Source organism: Petromyzon marinus, chromosome 64 (genome assembly GCF_048934315.1).
Source record: "Petromyzon marinus isolate PM22_M1 ecotype Great Lakes invasive population chromosome 64, UKy_Petmar_22M1.pri1.0, whole genome shotgun sequence".
NCBI classification, from domain to species: Eukaryota; Metazoa; Chordata; class Hyperoartia; order Petromyzontiformes; family Petromyzontidae; genus Petromyzon; species Petromyzon marinus.
The window spans coordinates 1,233,414-1,253,779 of NC_133730.1; the positions used below are offsets into that span (position 1 = coordinate 1,233,414).

General features: G+C 45.6%; 1 long non-coding RNA gene across 1 annotated transcript; it reads right to left on the reverse strand.

Annotated features, from left to right (window-relative positions):
* Positions 1-677: 677 nt before the first annotated feature.
* On the reverse strand, positions 678-19,731 carry LOC116956268 (uncharacterized). The gene is made up of 4 exons (XR_004404976.2): positions 19,671-19,731; positions 19,092-19,260; positions 11,982-12,051; positions 678-1,795 (listed from the first exon to the last, which is right to left on the reverse strand). It is a non-coding gene; the product is annotated as an uncharacterized LOC116956268 (long non-coding RNA).
* Positions 19,732-20,366: the final 635 nt, after the last annotated feature.

A 20,366-nucleotide genomic window follows, 5' to 3' on the forward strand; every position in this document is an offset into this window, starting at 1 on the left:
TCTGTTGTGTCGTCTCATTCACACCGTGTCCGACCACCACACGGCAGGCCACAACAACGCCCACTCATTCCCTAACTCACTCACCCACTCATTCGTTCACACACTCACGCAAACGCTCACCCACCTTGAATCACTGCACCTGAAATGAGTTAAATGATGACGTCACCCTGCTGCTCTATTTAAGACCGGGAGCAAGTGAGGGCTTTACCATTCTGGCGAATTGCCCGATGATGCTGGATGTAATTACCAGCGAAACGTCGTACTCAAACTGTAAATGTTGTGGATTCACTCTTCAACACACCGGTGGGCTAAAGTAGTGAATTATTTGTCTTTTGTCAACGTGACACTTTTTTTTGCTGATTGGCTGTGTCGGGTGGTGGAGGGTTACGACACATTTATAAATAACGCGATCTAACCCAAAAACCTTTATTATGAATAATATTTGTCGCGAAAGCCTACGTGTTAAACTGCTCACCCACGACACCGCAGATCACAACACTTTGCTTTCTGCTGATCTTCGAACCTAATTGTAATAATGCAGTGATTATGCTCTCAATAGTGCCGTTTGTTTAGGTCTTTGGGTACTGTGCTGATCAACTCTAATTAAACAGAATAATCAGCCTTCATCAATCCACGGATGGATGAAAGCCCCCCCCCACCCCCCCCCCCCATGCCGTCGCAATCCCTCAAAGTCAACGGAATTTCGCAACCAAATTTTACGGGACAGAATACAAATTACAATTCACCTCCAAAAACATTATGGAGGCAGTCAAATTGTGTGTACACTGCAGTGCATTAAAAACTCTTCGGAGACATTTATTTTCCAGCTATGCCAGTTTAAAAGGGGTGAAATGTACAGATGGTTTTGGATTTCCAATGCATATAACCCGAACGAATCTATTTTCATCAGAAAATGATTTCCACGAAGGTCTTGCATAGGAAGTCACAGATTGTGCCTTGATGCACACGTATAATGGATGGAATTGAAATTGATTCTCAGAAGCGGGCCTGTTTAAAGTTGGCTTAATGTAAAGCTCCCCCATTTCACGTGCTTCACTGACTCTCAATCAATCTATTTCTTGGCTCTGCTCTTTCTGATTCTTTCCGTGCATCTTTGAAGGCAGCTAGAGGCGTTATTTATTTATTTATATGTTACATTCATGCCATGCACTTTGTACCGACTGGCTTCATGCGGCTTTTTATTACTTATCTCTCTCTTCTCTCTCCCTCTTTCTCCCCATTTGGAGAATAAAGAAAAGCGAATGTGATTGTCGCCCCATCATAAACGAGAGCATACAATTACGTAATGTAATCGTCATATAATGAACAAGTTGTAGCAAAGTGTGCGTGAGGGACACACGGATAACCGGAGCAATTCATGCGATATTTGCGGGTACGACGATTAATTGTGTGTTTTTGAATGCACCTGAGCCCATTCAGCATTCCGACGTGTGCTGTTGGTTATGATTCTTGATTCCGCGTTTGTATTTGTTACCGTGGATACCTGTTCTGCTGTGTGCGATGTTTTTTTGTTCTCTTTAGCCAGGTCAGTCCCCAGCTGATTGTGCACTTTGGAGCTTCCACACCGCACAATCCTGGATGAGGGACGCCGTGGTGGTGGTGGCGTCATGGATAAGCGCGCTGGACTTGCAATCCGCAGGTCGCTGGGTCAATGTCCATGCGTGGCAGTCCAAGTAATGAGATCGCGTCTTGTTCGTCACCCCAAATTCTGTCCACCCAGCAGCATGAATGGGGGTCTCCGCACTCTGCCGCAACCTGCGATGCACACGGTTGGCTACGTACGGTGCAAAAGAAGTTCAACATGCATACACACACACTTCAATATTACCTTATGTCTTTCCCAGACATAATTCCACATCACCTTCCATATCACCTTGTAAAACTAGAGAAAAAATAATTTATTTAGAACTGCATTTTGTGTTTAGTTTGTCGTCCATTCCCCAAACATCCGATTAGCACGGTTGGCTACGTAGGGTGTGGAAAAAGTTCAGCATAACATACATCCACATCACCTTCTGTCTCCTCTACTCCCTCTGCCCTGCTAGTTGAACCTACTTCGTCTCTGCTCACACACACGCCTAAACCATTGAAGTCCAGCCTCCCTGGCCTTCTTCAGAGTACCCCTGTTAAGGGGTGACGAATTAAGATCTGATTTAATTGGATCTTGCCGGCTTAGCAAAGTTGAGCCTGGTTAGTACTTTGATATTAAATTTTCTGAATATGCAGCACACGGTGTTGGAGGCTTGGGCCGTATGATGGCCAGTACATTGCAGTAGATTCTTGATTCTTGAATCTATCTGTGGAGATCTCTATGTCTTACCACTTAAAATGTTTGGTTTTATTTTTATCTATTTTTTTTGCTAACCTTTCCTATTATATTCTTGGTTCTTTCGGTAAAGTCACGTAGAAGGGAAACAATAAAATAATAAAAATATAAAAAAATCATTTATTTTATTGTTTCCCTTATACGTGACTTTACCGAAAGAACCAAGAATATGAATCCCTGCAGTCACAAAAGCTTTAAATAAAAATGTAACCTTTCCTATTCTTTGCACCCCTAACCTGTTGTAGTGTTTATTGCTGTAGCGTTCTGACCCGCCCCGAATGGATATCTGTGGAGAAAGAGCTTTATAGGTCATTGTATTCCTCCTACAGTAGAACTAAAGATTATGATTCTGATTCTTCCAAAGCGTGGCGTGTTTTCACGAGGTACCGCGGTTTCTACCCTGCGAGTCCAATCGAATTACCAAGCATACCAGTACAGGTCCCGACTGAAATGTCGACTTCAGATTCGGTGACGCTTTCCTGAACGGTATAGAGAGCATTATTATAGTGCAATTAATAAAATATGTGACGATGCCTGATGCAAAATAAAAAGTGTGTTTTTTTACATTTTCTTGTTTCTATTAAATTCTATTTCAAATTGATTCTGTAGCAAATGAAATGCATTTGATGTTTTAATTAAAACGTGTGATTTTAGCTGAACATTTAATTAAAATGTGTTGTGTTACGAGAATTAGTTGTCATTTTTAAAAACACACACACAATTGAACCAAGTTGGGGTTTATCTTGGTTTGGGGTGAAAGTAGACCCAGTTTAAAATTCAGCGGAGTCAAATTTCGAGCACTAGAATGAGATACATAGCCATTGCATCAACATTCTTGACTGAAATTTCCCCATAATTGACACTGATTTACATTGCAAACTAATCGGCAATATCACTGCAGCCCAGCGGTTCTCGGGACCACCAGGGGTCCGTGACACTCCTGCAGGTGGTCCACGGGGGCTGTGAAGCAAACGCAGGTTGCGTCAGGACAATAATGACAATGTTTATATAAAGATTTGTTTCGGATATTAATTAACATTTGACTTCATTTGAAAATGAAGTTAGGTAAAATACCCTGATTAAACTACCCTAACCCGAAGATCTAAATGCCCACACTCCTAAAGAAAAAATAAAATAACAGCTGCGTTTAATAAAAAAAATTGTTTGTATGTTCCGATAATACGAATCATGTTGTATTGCTGGCATTTAGAGAGATAAGCGATTGCGTTTTGTCACCAGGGCTAGGGGGGGGGGGGTGCTGGGTGGTGGTCCACAGAAATGTTTGCATCGACTGAGCATCCCGTGGGCCAAAACAATTTTGAGAAACACAAAATCGCTTTAAATATTTTAACGAAGCTTGGGCACGGAGTTGCGGTAGCGTCACCAACCCCCCCTCCCCCCACCTCTTGCGGCCTTGGCGCTCGCTGTGACCACGAGACGCTAGGAGAGTCGCGAGCCGGGCGACCGCGGTGTGCGTGTGCATTTGTGAATATTTGCATGCACTCGAGTGTGCAGCGGTTGGGTGTCCCCGCTACCCCCCCCCCCCCCCCCACGTGTGAGTATGCCGGTGCGTGCAAACAGTGGGGTGCATTTTGGTATTTACGGAGCGTACAAGACGAGACCGCGTCTGAAAAATAAACGCTGTACAAAATGAGAGGACATGCAAATTGGGGCAATTTGATGGGGGTATTATTTTTTTTTTATTTTCGGGGTAGGGGTTGGTGGGAGGGGAGGCGTGTGAATGAAAAGTATAAGGCGACTGGGGCAGGCGAGGGAAGAAGGCACGGTAGAGATGCAAATGAAGTCAATTTAAGAGACAGAGAGAGAGAGGCATAGGCAGAGAAGAAGGGAATGGTGTTGTGCCTGGAAGGGTCTGGGCAGTGTGGACTGCACGTGTGTGTGTGTGATCATCTATGCACATATATAGGTGGGGGGTGGTAGTGTAACGGTTAGCGCGCTGAACTACGAACCCGGCGACCCGCTTACGGCCACCAACACCAATGACGATTATCTAAACCGGTCCTGGGCCTCCCCTAGGTCGACTCAGCCTCAAATTAATACCTGGTGCGGTGTAGTAAACACCGCTACCGATGAGAGAAAGGTCGCCGGGCGTGGTGTTGGCCACCCACTCCCTCGTGCACCGTTCCGCCCATCATAGGTGCTCGCTAACAATGCTTGCCACAACAGTCTGTGAAGGCTTTACGGGGAATGTTTGGCCTTGTTTGTGTATACACAGGACCGTAGTGCAATACGATTGTATTAATCGTGCACAAGCTTGCATGAGCTCAGGCTTTGCGAAGCCAAGCTGGTACTGGCTACAGCGATACTGTGTACACCATGTACATATGTTTGTTGAACTTCTTCTGCACCGCACGTCACTCACCGTCCTCATCGGAGGTGCAGAAGGCTGTAACACTGATATAATGCAAGTAACACTTAACTAATGCCATTCCATGTAAACCATTGTTTCTATGACTCCTCCACCATGAGGTGATCTGCAGTCCGTCCTATTTCTATTGGAATATCCGGACATAGTCCAACTGGAATTAGATGCAGTGTGGAAACAGAAGTAATCCACCAGTGGCAAGACAAGAGCTGATGCTGATGATTTGTCTCACAATCCTGTGTTTGTGAAACTGTTCAAAGGAAATCCACGCAACCTGCTACCAGGATGCTACCTAAGGCAGCGCTGGTGATGCCGTGTTGGTAAACTGAAGGGCATGATATTCTTGGTTCTTTCGGTAAAGTCACGTAGAAGGGAAACAATAAAATAATAAAAATATAAAACAATAAAATTCTCACGACGTTTCGACTGCAACACAAGAAATCATCATCAGGTGTGAAAACCACAACGAGAAATTATGAAAAAAAGTGGCGGTTATTTTTAACGTTAGCACCACGGAGAGAGATTTGACAGTTTGTTCAGTTGGACGAGTCCATCTATGTTCGGAAAAGAGGAGGGGAGAGACGAAAAATAATGGATGAATTGTGAAGGACAACAACAACTCTCAAGCACGATGAGGTTTTCTGTCAGTACTCATATTGTAGATGTTGTGGGTGTATTCTCCAACACACCGGTGTGCTGTACTAGTAACGAATTGGCAAGTTTAGTTTACGTGACAAACCTTACTCATTGGCTGTGTCGGGGGGGCGGCGGGTTTAGCGACACATTTATATTTATGCGATCTAACCCAAAAACCTCTATTAAGCACACTTATTAAAACTTCTATTCGAGAAATCCCAGAACCATTGCTACCAACCCCCAACCAAATCAGCAGTGTGAACAGGCGTCACGCACTTTACAAACTTGCTTTTTCTCCACTCTCTTAGCTGATTATAATTGAATTGTAATTGGTTGTGTTAGTTCGCAAAAACAAGGGGATGCTTTGGCTCACACTGCTGTGCCTCTTGGCTCTGCGAGATGCCACCAACTGCCAACTTCCAAGTTACTGAACCTTGTCTTTTAATTTTCGAAGCCAACATGTTACACCAGTATTCGTGCTCGTGCAGATGCCAATGCATTTCTGTTTTGCCAAGTGTATAAATGTAGTATTATTATTTTTACTTGCCATGCTTTCCGTGTCGGCCAAAAAAATGGTAATGGCAAAGAGGACCTAAGCTTGATGTCAATACGCAAATAAAGGGAGAAACTCCACGCTGTGTCTCTCCGTGTAGATAACAATATTACCCAGCAGCAATTGTTTAAGCAAGCGAATTCTGGAATGCTTTCTACCTTCTGGGTCTCATCAGCAGTCGGGTTTGTTAAACGGATGTTGCTGGGTTACCAGATGTTTATGTTGGCTAGATCCCTCCGTATAAAATACGGGAGCCCGTTCAATGCAAAGAGCAATGCAAAGGGCGATTCCGTACACAAACTCAGCTCGACGTTAGATCATTTGAATGCCCCAACTACCGTATCGCTTGACTGCTTGTCCGCTACAGATTGTTACAGATTACACCGACACAAACACCTCCCCGCCCCCCTCCGCCACCACTGCGATAAGACGCTAGGCATAGAGGAGCTCCCAAGTACGCTGTGACATTGCCAAAATGCCGTGCGCGCCGCGCGTGCCGCACAATTCCTGGCCTCAATCGCAAAGGGGGTCAGGTCACCTTGGCCACAATCCATGCGCGGAAGTATTATACGGCAGATCAATGGGCCAGGCAAAACCCACTTACAAATATGAACCGTGAAGGCTAAACCCGGGGGTTAACGAAAAAAAGTTAGGGTTTTCACAAAATTATTGCTATATTAAACCAGACATCCATTGTGATGAAACAGAAGATTTAATATTTATAATTTACAACGCGCACGGCATTACATTGTCTGGATCGGTTTTTAAGGCTTCATTGATTTGGCAGAAAGCTGTTACAACTGCTTCGTCAGGCAGGTGGCACGGCCAATTACAGCTGCCGTGCAGTGATTGTCTCGCACTTTTGCCCAACGCTGGCAAGGGCTTCGGCTGTGCAATGTGCGGAGCGGCTGATAATGCAGCGGGCGCTTTGCGTTGCAGGTCTATAATTAAAAAAGGAACTTTGGTTAAAAAAAAAATCCTCTCCAGAGTTTCGGTTCAACAAGTATTTGTCGGTCGTTAGTTTAGTCCACAAGGTCCGAGTGCACAACATGAGCACAGGGAATTGAATTTAAAGGCACAGTAATTGAAAATTATACTTTACGGTTAGCACACTGCATTTTCAATCCGGAGGTTGCCGGTCCCATCTCCCGGCACGGCAGGTTAAACAATGGGGCTGGTTTATTGAATTCCTTCCTTCCCTATACCTCTGTCCAACCAGCAGCACAGTCGCTTGTAATGTCGCATTAAGTGGAGTAAATTGTGGCCACCTCCCAGCTCTCCCAAGACCTCTGGTTAGCATGGGATGGTAGGGGTTACATAATACCCTTAAGAGGGCCCTCTAGAGCTCATTGCCGTAGAGGTTCTTCTGCCAGCAGTGGTGTGGAGCAAGCAATTTTAGAGCTGCGCATTCGACCCATCTATCAAGGTCCAAACACAAAATGAGCCGAGGGAATTGAATGTAAATGTACAGCAATTGAAAGTGATTACTTTTTACGAAAAAAATAATAATAATGCACAATTAAAGTAACTCTAGGCTTTTACGACAAATATTATGATTCGTAATGAGTGTTTTTTTCTTTCATTCAGTTTCAGCGTACGTGTGGGTTTAATGTAAATTACAACTTGGCACCTCCATCACTCGACAGCCAAGCAATTCAAGTTGTTACGTGGGAAAATGATGCCAATTGATTGGGGTTTTCAGCACGAGGAGGACTTGAGAAACGTCCCTTTTGTGGGTCCTAACAAATATGAATATATAAAACACCATGTATGTGATTTGAAAATGTATACAAATACCAAAAATATCGGTGATAATATTTAAAAATGGGAAATTATGGATTATTTGAAGCTGACACTCGTACATAAACGGTGGTACAGATGTCTTGTGACGCACATGTAATTCTCTAAATCTTCATATTTTTTTCAAGTAAGATTTCTTTATTTTATTCTATTTTAGATTCGTAAAGCGCCTTTAGCCAAGGAGCTCGACAGTGCTTACCGACTATGATACAAAATGTCAAGATAAGGGATGTGGATGGGGTCGTGACCAGGGCGGAGGGAGCGAGGTGGCGGCTGGCTGGGGTGGCGTTTTGGGGGCTGCAGGCGGTGCCGGTCGGGGTGGCGGAAGAGGAAGGGAAACGGCAGCAGAGAAAAGAGATGGGGACCTGAGGGCAGTGCGAAAAGAGAAGAGCGAAGGGGGAGAGTCGGATGTGGAGAGAGCGGTTTCTTCCAGTGTAAGGGGGCAAGCAGAGAGGAGGAGCGAAAGCGAGATTGGGAGAAGGGTGGATGAGAAACAGCAAGAAGATAGGCAGCTTTGGGATCAGAATATGCAAAAAAAAACATTCTAGATTTGAAGCTTTCGTGACTGCAAGGATTACTCTTTGTTTTTTTTTCGGTACAGCCACGTGACTTTACCGAAAAAAACAAAGAGTAATCTTTGCAGTCACGAAAGCTTCAAATCTAGAATCAATGCCCTCTACGGGGAGGAATTTCACTTACCCGAAGACGGCAGCTTGTGTTGCCTCCGAAACGTCGTGATTTAATTTTACCTACGTGACTTTACCGAAAAAACCAAAGAGTAAAAAAAAAACATGTTAGGAGTCAATTAATTGGGGGTCACAAGATATCTGGCCCACCACCTAGTACACTGCAGTATGCTCCTCCCACGTCCCGTGCCATTCAGAATCATAATCGTGATATGTGTTGATACTGGAGGCATCCAATGACCTAAAAGGATATTTTTCACAGATGTTCAGTATTTGAAAGATACCCAATATCCATTTGGAGATGGCGCGGTGGGCCTTCCTCCACCACGTGTGGCGGTGATTGTTGTTGTGACGCGGTTTAGAGCAGTCCAAACAATCGTCGGGGCTGCAGAAAGAGGCCAGGGGCAGCAGAGAGAGGCCAGGGCAGCAGAGAGAGGCCAGGGCAGCAGAGAGAGGCCAGGGCAGCAGAGAGAGGCCAGGGCAGCAGAGAGAGGCCAGGGCAGCAGAGAGAGGCAGCCAGGAGCAGCAGAGAGAGGCAGCCAGGGGCAGGAGAGAGAGGCCAGGGCAGCAGAGGGAGGCAGCCAGGAGCAGCAGAGAGAGGCCAGGGCAGGAGAGAGAAGCCAGGGCAGGAGAGAGAGGCCAGGGCAGCAGAAAGAGGCCAGGAGCAGCAGAGAGAGGCCAGGGCAGCAGAGAGAGGCAGCCAGGGGCAGGAGAGAGAGGCCAGGGCAGGAGAGAGAGGCCAGGGCAGCAGAGAGAGGCCAGGGGCAGCAGAGAGAGGCCAGGGCAGGAGAGAGAGGCCAGGGCAGGAGAGAGAGGCCAGGGCAGCACAGAGAGGCCAGGGCAGCAGAGAGAGGCCAGAGCAGGAGAGAGAGGCCAGGGCAGGAGAGAGAGGCCAGGGCAGCACAGAGAGGCCAGGGCAGCAGAGAGAGGCAGCCAGGAGCAGCAGAGAGAGGCCAGGGCAGGAGAGAGAGGCCAGGGCAGCACAGAGAGGCCAGGGCAGCACAGAGAGGCAGCCAGGAGCAGCAGAGAGAGGCCAGGGCAGGAGAGAGAGGCCAGGGCAGCAGAGAGAGGCCAGGGCAGGAGAGAGAGGCCAGGGCAGGAGAGAGAGGCCAGGGCAGGAGAGAGAGGCCAGGGCAGCAGAGAGAGGCCAGGGCAGCAGAGAGAGGCCAGGGCAGGAGAGAGAGGCCAGGGCAGCAGAGAGAGGCCAGGGCAGGAGAGAGAGGCCAGGGCAGGTGTCCAAAATGGGCGTCTCCATTTCAGATGGAAGGACGGAGGGGATGTGGAATTTCAAAGATCGTCCCAAACTCCCTGAAGTGTTGCAGCATCGGCGTCGGGAGATGCCTACGCGTATTATTGACAAGACAGCAACGGATCGACAAGAGCTGTAAATCATCGTTAGTCTCACAATACGTTCTTTACATCGTCCGCAGCTGTTGTATGCTGTGGAATTGTTGTACTGTTAATTCTGCATCTGGTCTGCGTGTCTTTGCTTCTGTGCCTGAGGAAGCCCTGGAGAGAGAGAGAGAGTCTTGTAGTCTCTGCGGGCTTTCACCTTGCCATAAATAACGCTTTCTGACCGTCTCTGTCTGTGGCTTTGACTTGGGATAAATACGGCATTATACTGTGCATCCATACCCACGTGGGGGTTAGACTGTCACAGACTACCGAGTTTTTGCCGGGCGTAATAGAGAAATGAAATCGCAAGATGCAACTGGCAGTCGTGCACAGCCACAGATGCAAGAGTTTTCTTTTTCTTCCTGCACTAAGATCACTCTTCATTAATACGTGTGAAGAATATGTGGATGAGAAGATGAAAGTAATGTCCAACGCTTCCCAGGAATTAAAACAGAGAACAGGATTGCATTGCTGGCTATTGTTCTACCCCTGTGCCACGTTGACTGTGGCAGAGAAAAGACAGAGAATGCCTCATCGACATAACCAGTCAGTTGGCTCAGCGGGGTTGATAGAATGACTGCCACTTTGTGAGGAAGCGAACAGTGGTTGTCCTTCGGAGAGGCTCGCCGCTGACACAGGAATGTGGAATTTCCACCACTGGCTGAGGCCTTTAAACACAAGATGAGCTCAAATGCATCAATACTCATTTGAGCAGGAAATAACTTTAACTCTTAACTTATTATCCTCTGCTCTGATCATCTGGGCCCCCGATTAAAATCTGTATATATTCCTGTGATCCATGCAGTGCTTGTTCATCCATTTGTATGTGTATAAGAGGAGTAACCTAGACTTGGCAGTAAATTAATCCTGTTATCTGCATTTTCTTCCTAAGATTAGTCTCTTATATGTTAGTCTCTCAGAAGCGGAAAATTCACCCCCTTAGCCGCTTCCTTGCTGTAGAAGTGGTGGAAAATGCACCCTATTAACCGCATTAATCAGCAGTCTAACTGCACTTGGAACAGCGTGGCAAATGCCACGCGAACACGAGTTGCTCTACTTCACCACAGACTGCAGTTTTTCTGGACGATAAAATACATATACCCACCCGCTCCCATACATCACCACCAACAGTTTATAAACTAAAAAAATGAGCCCAACGCTGTAAAATTCCAATAACAGACTCGTTTGTTGTATAATTCCAGTAAAATATGTGACGATTGCTCGTGTTGCGATCGAAACGTCGTGATTTATTATTTATTTTTCTACCTACGTGACGTTACCAAAAGAACCAAAGAGTATAAAATATGTATTGTTAGAAATGTACCACGGGCCGAATAGGGAAACAGAAGAAGACATTAAAAAAAAAACCTTGGTGTGCATTGTTGACATCGATTGTAACCCAACACGCGAAGCACGTGCGCTGATTTGCCCGCTGAACCGCACGCGGTCCGCATCGCTGCTTCTCAGCAGTGTCCATCACTCTGCAACACCCTACGCTCTCTCGAGCCCGGGTGGGTGGGTAGGTGGATGGGTAGGTGGATGGGTAGGTGGATGGGTAGGTGGATGGGTAGGTGGATGGGTAGGTGGATGGGTAGGTGGATGGGTAGGTGGATGGGTAGGTGGATGGGTAGGTGGATAGGTAGGTGGGTGGGTAGGTGGGTGGATGGGTAGGCGGATGGGTAGTCGGATGGGTAGACGGATGGGTAGGCGGATGGGTAGGTGGATGGGTAGGTGAATGGGTAGGTGGATGGGTAGGTGGATGGGTAGGTGGATGGGTAGGTGGACCTGGGTGGGAATGCGTCGTAGCTGAGAATATAATTCACCAACCCTTTTGCTTTCGCCTGGGACTTGGCTGCAGCACACTAGGTTTCAAAGCTTTATAGCTCATCGGATTCCTCCAGTATAGGTAAATAGTCTGATTTGACCTTCCAGTGCAGTGTTCTCTCGTTAGTCGCAACGAGGTGATACGTTTCGGAGTTGCTCCTGAATATCACATTTCACGGATAATGATATTGGCCTACGAAAACCTATCTTTGTAATGAATTACCTTAAATACGTAAATAACCTATTAAATACACGAACATAATCATAACACAAACAATTTTAATTGGTTATAATAAACACAAAGCTAATAAATCAACAGGAGAGTATTAAATAACAGTTTATAAATGAACTTACCTTAATGAATGATGATGCTGCGCGTCATCACTTTCTCTCCTTGTCGATGCAGCCGTGTCGAGTTGCAGATCTGCAAACAGCCAAAACGGGAGGTAGCAAGGTCGCGAATAACGAGGAGCACTGCATTTGAAAATATTCACACTCTCTCGGTGTAATATCCCACAATGAAAGAAATAATTAACACCAACCCCCTCCACCCCCCCATCGTTTAATATAAACGTTGCATGTAATAGGATTTGTGTTATTATATTAGCGTATTACTTGTAGTCCATTGAAAGAAAAAGATTACCAATTGTAAGAGCAAACTTATTTGTGATTGGGAACAAGGTGCATCGGAGGTAGAGACATCTCGCGCAGTGGTTAGCACGCTGCGCCACCAAACTGGCAGACGAGTTCGATTCCCAGCTAATGGCTCACATCAGTGACGAGCGATATCAGATCCGGTTCTGACCTCTCCACCTCCATCGCCAACCTCACCGAGCCAGTGTGATGAAGTATGGTAACAAATATAAAACTGAATAACATAGCATACAGAGGTCTTCGCCCATTGGTGGATAGGGAATGGTTGAAATCTCTTGTTATGTTTCAATGCATTTTAACAGCATGCAGCAGCACTCACTGTGATACATTAAAGATGAACTGTCTCTACTTTTTGGTTCTTTCGGTAAAGTCACGTAGGTAGAAAAATAAGCTTTAAATCAAGAATGAGCTGTCTCTCTCTCTTTGTACCACGTCCTTCCTCAAAGATCTAGGCGATCACGGCCTTCTGTTTAGCTCTGCCCATGATATTCACTTGTGAACTTTGCATTCGATACTCTCATTTTTATCCAATTTATCGAATTGCCAATGTAACTTCATTCGCCGTATTTCGTGGAGTCTTATTGTACCCATACTTTCCCCAGTAAAACAATGAAATGCGTCTGCATTGGAGGTATTTAACAAACGCACCGTGCCCAAATAATATCCTTTAATATCCCTTATCAGTGATACATGTCGCATATCCAATCCACACAGATCAGCTCTGCTCACAGTCCCATGAAGAGGCAATCTGACACCCGCTGTTTCACATTCCCGTCGGCTGTCGCTCATCATACTATTTTCCCTCCTCGCAACCACCTGTCAGTAGTTTCAGCCACTTATTATTCGAAGCATATGTGACGGTGACACCACACCTGGCAAGCTAGGCAGGCTAATGCAGTCTCAAGTTTTGTCTGAGCCGAGACGCCTTGCTATTTGTGCTGCCCCACCAAAGCTTTAAGCAAACTGTGCAAAAACACTCAATGGCCAAGCATCACCAAAAGGGTAGCGATTCGTAATTCAATGTTGGGTCAAATAGACCTTGTGAGTACAATGCCAACATGTATCGTATATCCTCCGCCATCCGACACAGGAAAATACGTAACAAAGTTGTAACGTTGGCACACGCGCCAATGTATTATTGCTTCAGCACCACCCGTGTCTTGGAGAGCGATCCACACGCAATTAACAATTTGGTGCAATCTTTCGCTGGAAGCGGCAACCAGCCATCATCAGGCGAAAGCAAAAAGAAAGAATAAATAAGTAACAAAAATAGTCGGGAAATACAATGTGGCTTTCCTGGATAAAATACATATTTGAATTTCTAAAAGAGTAATTTCCCAAGCCTAAAATTGCAGGAGACACTTTTATTTAAAACACATCATGTGTTTGGTGATATTAACAAATCACGAATGTCAGCCCTAACCTGTCCAGTAGCAGAACGGTTTAAACACTGAACAAGAAAGAATGTTGCACAACCTTGGTGTTGAAACGCGCTTGTGATGTATGCGCTTGGATTGTTTTCGATGTTGTGGTTCAAAACTGCCAGACAGAAAAGTCTTGTTCGCAAAAAATGTGTTTGAAGTGTGGAAAACAGTGTATTGTGTTGACACAGGAGGAAGACATTGAGCTCCTTTCATGTGTCCCACACAAGGCCTTTGTTTATAATGACAGAGAATGCATTGTACATGGACACAACAAAGCCTGTTTCTAATTCTCAAAAAAGGGTCAGACACTGTTCAGCCAGCGAAGGAAAGACGACATCACTGTAGGGGTCAGAAAGGCGATCTTTAAACAAGACACCCACTACGGCATCATCTCTCTAGGAGGCATCAACCGGGTGGCATCGTCACACAATGAGGATGAACGATGGTCCGGGGTGGCACATGCCAGGACGTGAACTCACAATGGTGAGTGTTCCGTCACTTCTGGCTTGACGACTCCTCTTGTCCACGTGAACAAGAGGAGTGACGTGCATTGATGCATGCGAATCATATAGGAGGCTTTTACCACCATGTCTGGGTCACTCTCCTTATCCGTGAAAAAAAACCGAGACAATGAGATGAACTTATCCCTCTCGATGAGACAATCCCATGGTGCTCCCCTTATCTGGAGGTAATTGTACACGAGGGTGATTTTGTCTCCACTTGTGCCACCTTCTCTTGTCTGCTGATGAATGCAGATAACGGGATGAGTTTGTCAACACTTCAGCATGTGAATCGTTACATCGCGGGTTCATGAGAGATTGTGGTGGCTTGGAGAGGCCTTCATCCAGCGGTGGATTGACCATGGCTGCTGATGATTGTGAAAATGAAAAGATGAGAAATGTGTACATCGATCCAAAGATGCTTGCATGATAGGCGTTAAGAGACTAAAGCCCGCAAGAAACACACATGTTCTCAGGAATCGTGGGCCCCACTGGCTCAAGCCTGTTGTGCAATCAATATAGAAGTTCAACAACCCATACAGTAGTGGTGACTAATTAAAAAGGCATGTTAACTGAGAGCTTATGCTCTTTATTCTGACTACATTGGCTCATTGTGTTCAAGTTTAATTCCTGTCCACAGCTAACATCAGTGGTAAGTGATATCTGAACTGGTCTTGAGCATCTTTCATTAACCAACCAAAATCAGGATCTTTATTTAGGCAACCCACGCTGACCAGCTTGGCAAAGTATGGTAAAACAACCTCCATGGTTAACAAAGCATGGGGAGGCCATTATCTAGCAGTGGATTGACAAAGGGCTGCAAACTATGACGTACAAATTATGCAGGATCTAAAAGTGCAGGTACATACACGTGCCCACGTTATCACTTTTCGCGTTTTTGATGATTTTAGATATGTAAAAATATTCACTTCTGCATTATTGATTTGGTGTATTCATATGTTTGCACTGTGTAGCACCATTGAGTTTTATAGAGAGGGATTTTGAAGGACATTTTCTGTCTCGTAGGCAAATTACTACAACAATAGCCTCTCTGTTTGGGCCCTTTTAACTTAACAAATGAATGGCCTCTAACCACAGAGGATCCTTGACATCACACAAGGCCGACATCTCAGAACGCTTTCCAGCATATTTTTATAACAATACTGTTTAACATTTAAAAGAATTGTCGCAGGCTTAGTGCACTGAATAATGACATTTTAGCTGCATGTCCACTTAACGAAGCATTTCATTATGATTTTTTGGAGAGTTATGTAAATATATTCAGCCCTGTGAAGTGAAGATTCCTCCTCAGCAGACCGTGGTTTCAGCGAGTTTGGCAACTGCCTGCCACCATGAGGAAAATGTACAGTGAGGGAAAAGCGTATTTGATCCTCTGCTGATTATGTACGTTTGCCCACTGACAAATAAATGATCAGTCTATAAATTTAATGGTAGGTTTATTTGAACAGTGAGAGACAGAAAGACAACAACAAAATCCAGAAAACGCATGCAAAAATGTTATAAATTGATTTGCATTTTAATGAGAGAAATAAGTATTTGACCCCCTCTCAATCAGAAAGATTTCTGGCTCCCAGGTGTCTTTTATACAGGTAACGAGCTGAGATTAGGAGCACACTCTTAAAGGCAGTGCTCCTAATCTCAGCTTGTTACCTGTATAAAAGATACCTGTCCACAGAAGCAATCAATCAATCAGATTCCAAACTCTCCACCATGGCCAAGACCAAAGAGCTCTCCAAGGATGTCAGGGACAAGATTGTAGACCTACACAAGGCTGGAATGGTCTACAAGACCATTGCCAAGTAGCTTGGTGAGAAGGTGACAACAGTTGGTGCGATTATTCGCAGATGGAAGAAACACAAAAGAACTGTCAATCTCCCTCGGCCTGGGGCTCCATGCAAGATCTCACCTCGTGGCGTTGCAATGATCATGAGACTGGTGAGGAATCAGCCCAGAACTACACGGGAGGATCTTGTCAATGATCTCAAGGCAGCTGGGACCATAGTCACCAATAAAACAATTGGTAACACACTACGCCGTGAAGAACTGAAATCCTGAAGCGCCCGCAAGGTCCCCCTGCTCAAGAAAGCGCATATACATGCCCGTCTGAAGTTTGCCAATGAACATCTGAATGATTCAGAGGACAACTGGGTGAAATTTTTGTGGTCAGATGAGACCAAAATGGAGCTCTTTGGCATCAATTCAACTCGCCGTGTTTGGAGGAGGAGGAATGCTGCCTATGACCCCAAGAACACCATCCCCACCGTCAAACATGGAGGTGGAAACATTAGGTTCTGGGGGTGTTTTTCTGCTAAGGGGACAGGACAACTTCACCACATCAAAGGGACGATGGACGGGGCCATGTACCGTCAAATCTTGGGTGAGAACCTCCTTCCCTCAGCCAGGGCATTTAAAATGGGTCGTGGATGGGTATTCCAGCATGACAATGACCCAAAACACACGGCCAAGGCAACAAAGGAGTGGCTCAAGAAGAAGCACATTAAGGTCCTGGAGTGGCCTAGCCAGTCTCCATACCTTAATCCCATAGAAAATATGTGGAGGGAGCTGAATGTTCAAGTTGGCAAACGTCAGCCTCGAAACCTTAATGATTTGGAGAAGATCTGCAAAGAGGAGTGGGACAAAATCCCTCCTGAGATGTGTGCAAACCTGGTGGCCAACTACAAGAAACGGCTGACCTCTGTGATTGCCAACAAGGGTTTTGCCACCAAGTACTAAGTCATGTTTTGCAGAGGGGTCAAATACTTATTTCCCTCATTAAAATGTAAATCAATTTATAACATTTTTGACATGCGTTTTTCTGGATTTTGTTGTTATTCTGTCTCTCACTGTTCAAATAAACCTACCATTAAAACTATAGACTGATCATTTCTTCATCGGGCAAACGAACAAAATCAGCAGGGGATCAAATACTTTTTTTTTCCTTCACTGTACCCTTGCTGAGCCTCATTTAACATTCTTGCAAGGATAGAAAAGCCAAGCAAAGGGATAGCCGACGTGATGGAAAAGTGTTTACTGACCTCTCGCTGAAAGCTGACTTAAGTTGCTCATCAATACTGAGACCCCGAAAGCCATGCCTGCATCTGGGGCTAGCGGAGAGAGATGGCTCTAAGAATTGAAATGTTTTGCATCGTCTAGCAGCGTCGTGCTTTTAAAGAGCAAGAGCCAATCTTCACGCTTCAAATGACTTCGTTTTTTTTTTTTACCCTGGGAGAATTCTGGCTAAATCATCATCGCCGCGTACGATTCGAACTCATTTTGATTCTATACACTTCCAAACACCCACCCATACCCCACAGCACCCCACAGCACACCCACCCCCGCAGCTGTCTCCTCCTCATCCTCCTCCGTATTCCACTGCCACCATCGCGGGGCCCGCCTAACCACCACCCCCCCCCCCTCCCCCTCCTCTTCCCATCGTGCACTGATAACCCTGAGCACGACTCCTCACGGTTCCATTCGAAAGAGAGGAGAGAGAGAGAGAGAAAAAAAAAATGTTGGTTGCCAAGGAGATGGTCAAAAAAACGGCCAATGAGCAGACAGATGGAGGGAGCTCGCGCCTTGAGGAGGAAAAGCCCGCGGGATCTTTCTGTGCGCGCGTCAGTTAAACGCTCGCGCCGCGGCTCCGGCGCCCTTGTTCACACCTCGAGAACGGAGGCATGTTGTGTGTAGGGGGGGGCTTTGTTTAATGCAATTAAAATCCAGAAATTGTTGGCGCCGCAGCACCGACGTGACGGTTCGCTGCGTCGCACGTTGATCTTGCAATGATTCTCAGTCGTGGGCTGCTCCGCACTGCAGTCGCAGTGCGCTTTGTTTAACTATTCACGTGTTAATGAGAAGGTGCGTATCGTGTGTGTGTGTATATATAAGGTGTGTGGTGGTGGTGGGGGGGGAGAGTCACAAATAACGTTGTCGTCAAATGAGAATTGAGGCCGTATTCATCTTGCGCTTACAGCCCTGAGCCAGTGGTGGAAACTCCACAATGGCGTGGCAATGGGCGAGGCCATCCAGAGGACGAGGCTCTCTGTTGACGTGACCACGAAGTTGGTGTTCGACTCATTGAGGCCGGAGGGACGACGAGAAGGATGTTGAGCTCGCAAGACATTTGTGACCGCGAGCCGATCGCTCGACCGCAAAGCCGGCTGGCCGGTTATGCATATACACACGGTTCTGATATAGGCAACACTCGCTTGCATTACGCTGATGGAGGTGGAGGCAGAGGGAAATGTCTAGATTTAAAGCTTTCGTGACCGCAAGGATCCATACTCTTCGGTTCTATTAGCTAAAGTCATGATTTTTTTATTTTTTACCTACGTGACTTTACCGAATAGAACCAAAGAGTATAGAGGGAAATGTCTCATACAAGCGCACTACTGTGGATATAAGCACAGTTGGCCTTGCTCTCAAGGGGTGTGCGTAAATACAGCTTCGGCTGTATACAGTATATTAAAATTGTGTCTTCTTAATGGTGAAAGATAATATCGTAATGATGATACCTGTTTAGACAGAACATTAAGTGATACAAAATTTGTTACATTGGCACGTAAATACATTACGCCAAGTTAGAAAGCAATCCTATCCATATCCGCATTCTTATAAAAATGTCATACTCAATCAATCAATCACCAGTCATCAATCACGGTTACCCACTTAGCACCTTAATGAAAAAAGTAATGCACGTAATTAGTGGTTTTCTCCCTCGTCAATTAGAATATTTTCGCTTAGGATACATTATTCAATAACATTGCCCACGAGCAGATCGCTCGGCACGTGCCGGATTCCGACAGCTCCCGGGTGCTCAGCAGGTTTGAGTCCGGTTAGCAATCGAGTGGGCAGGCTGTCAGGCATACCGGGTGATGTTGGGCTTGGGATGCGAGGTGGCCGGAAGATCGCAATGGAGCAGTGGATTCTTGAATCTATATTTGAGCGATACAATGGGTGCTCCGGCTTCCTCCCGCCAAAAAAAAAAAACACCTCTCATTCATGGCATTGGCCAACACACACCATTGCGGGACCCTCCTGCAAAAGATAGAGAGAGATTTGAGACTCGGCCAGTCTTTGTTGGGTATATAAAGGGTGTTGATATTCGTGTTAATGAAGGACCTTGTGGGATTTTATTGACATATTTCATGGAGTGGCAGCCATCGAATGGAACGCATCCCGTAAGCATGTTCACGGAGGAGATCGAGCGATGAAATCTGATGTCATTGTGGTTGCTAGGTGGATTATTGCGGGTGCTAGGTGGATTATTGCGGATGCTAGGTGGATTATTACGGGTGCTAGGTGGATTATTGCGGGTGCTAGGTGGATTATTGCGGGTGCTAGGTGGATTATTGCGGGTGCTAGGTGGATTATTAAGGGTGCTAGGTGGATTATTGTGGGTGCTAGGTGGATTGTTGCCTCGCAGGATTGTGAAAGAGAGTGACAACCTGAGGAGGCCTTCATCCAGAAGTGGAATGTCCATGGCTGATGATGATTATGACAGTGCCTGCCATAGAACAAAGACGGTCACTGCATTGCACGCTTTCAGATGCGCTTCTGCGGCCGTCTGGAACGCTCTCCATTCTAATATTAGGAAGTCACTGGAGCTATGCACTTTTCGATCATCATCTAGATTGACAAACTCATTTCTTTAAAACTGCTTTTTGATTTTAATTTGTTGTCCTTCTCCCGTACTGCTGATTATCATGGTTGGATACGTACGGTGCGAAAGCAGTTCAACACACAAACATGTCACTATTTCAGTTTGTGCTACTTGTAATACGGTGCCCAGACACTTTGAAACAAATGAAACAAATTTTGCTTCGCAAAAGCTGCTGAGTGCTCATGCAGCTGTTTTTTTTTATTAATAGTTTCAAAATATGCCCATTCCGTTCACATGTGGGAATAAAATATGAACGCAAACTGCTCCCCACAAACATTGTTTATCAGAAAACCATACAGCTCTTCAACAACAATTTTAATAAAATTATGAACAGAGGGACGAATATTGCTTCATATCAATTTGCCTTACAGTGTAATTGCATGATTACCCGTTGCTCAACGGAAAACTCAGATTGGTTGATTCAGCCGAGCTGACTCGTTGACGTTTTTATATATATCTAGTGATTTGACAAATTATAATT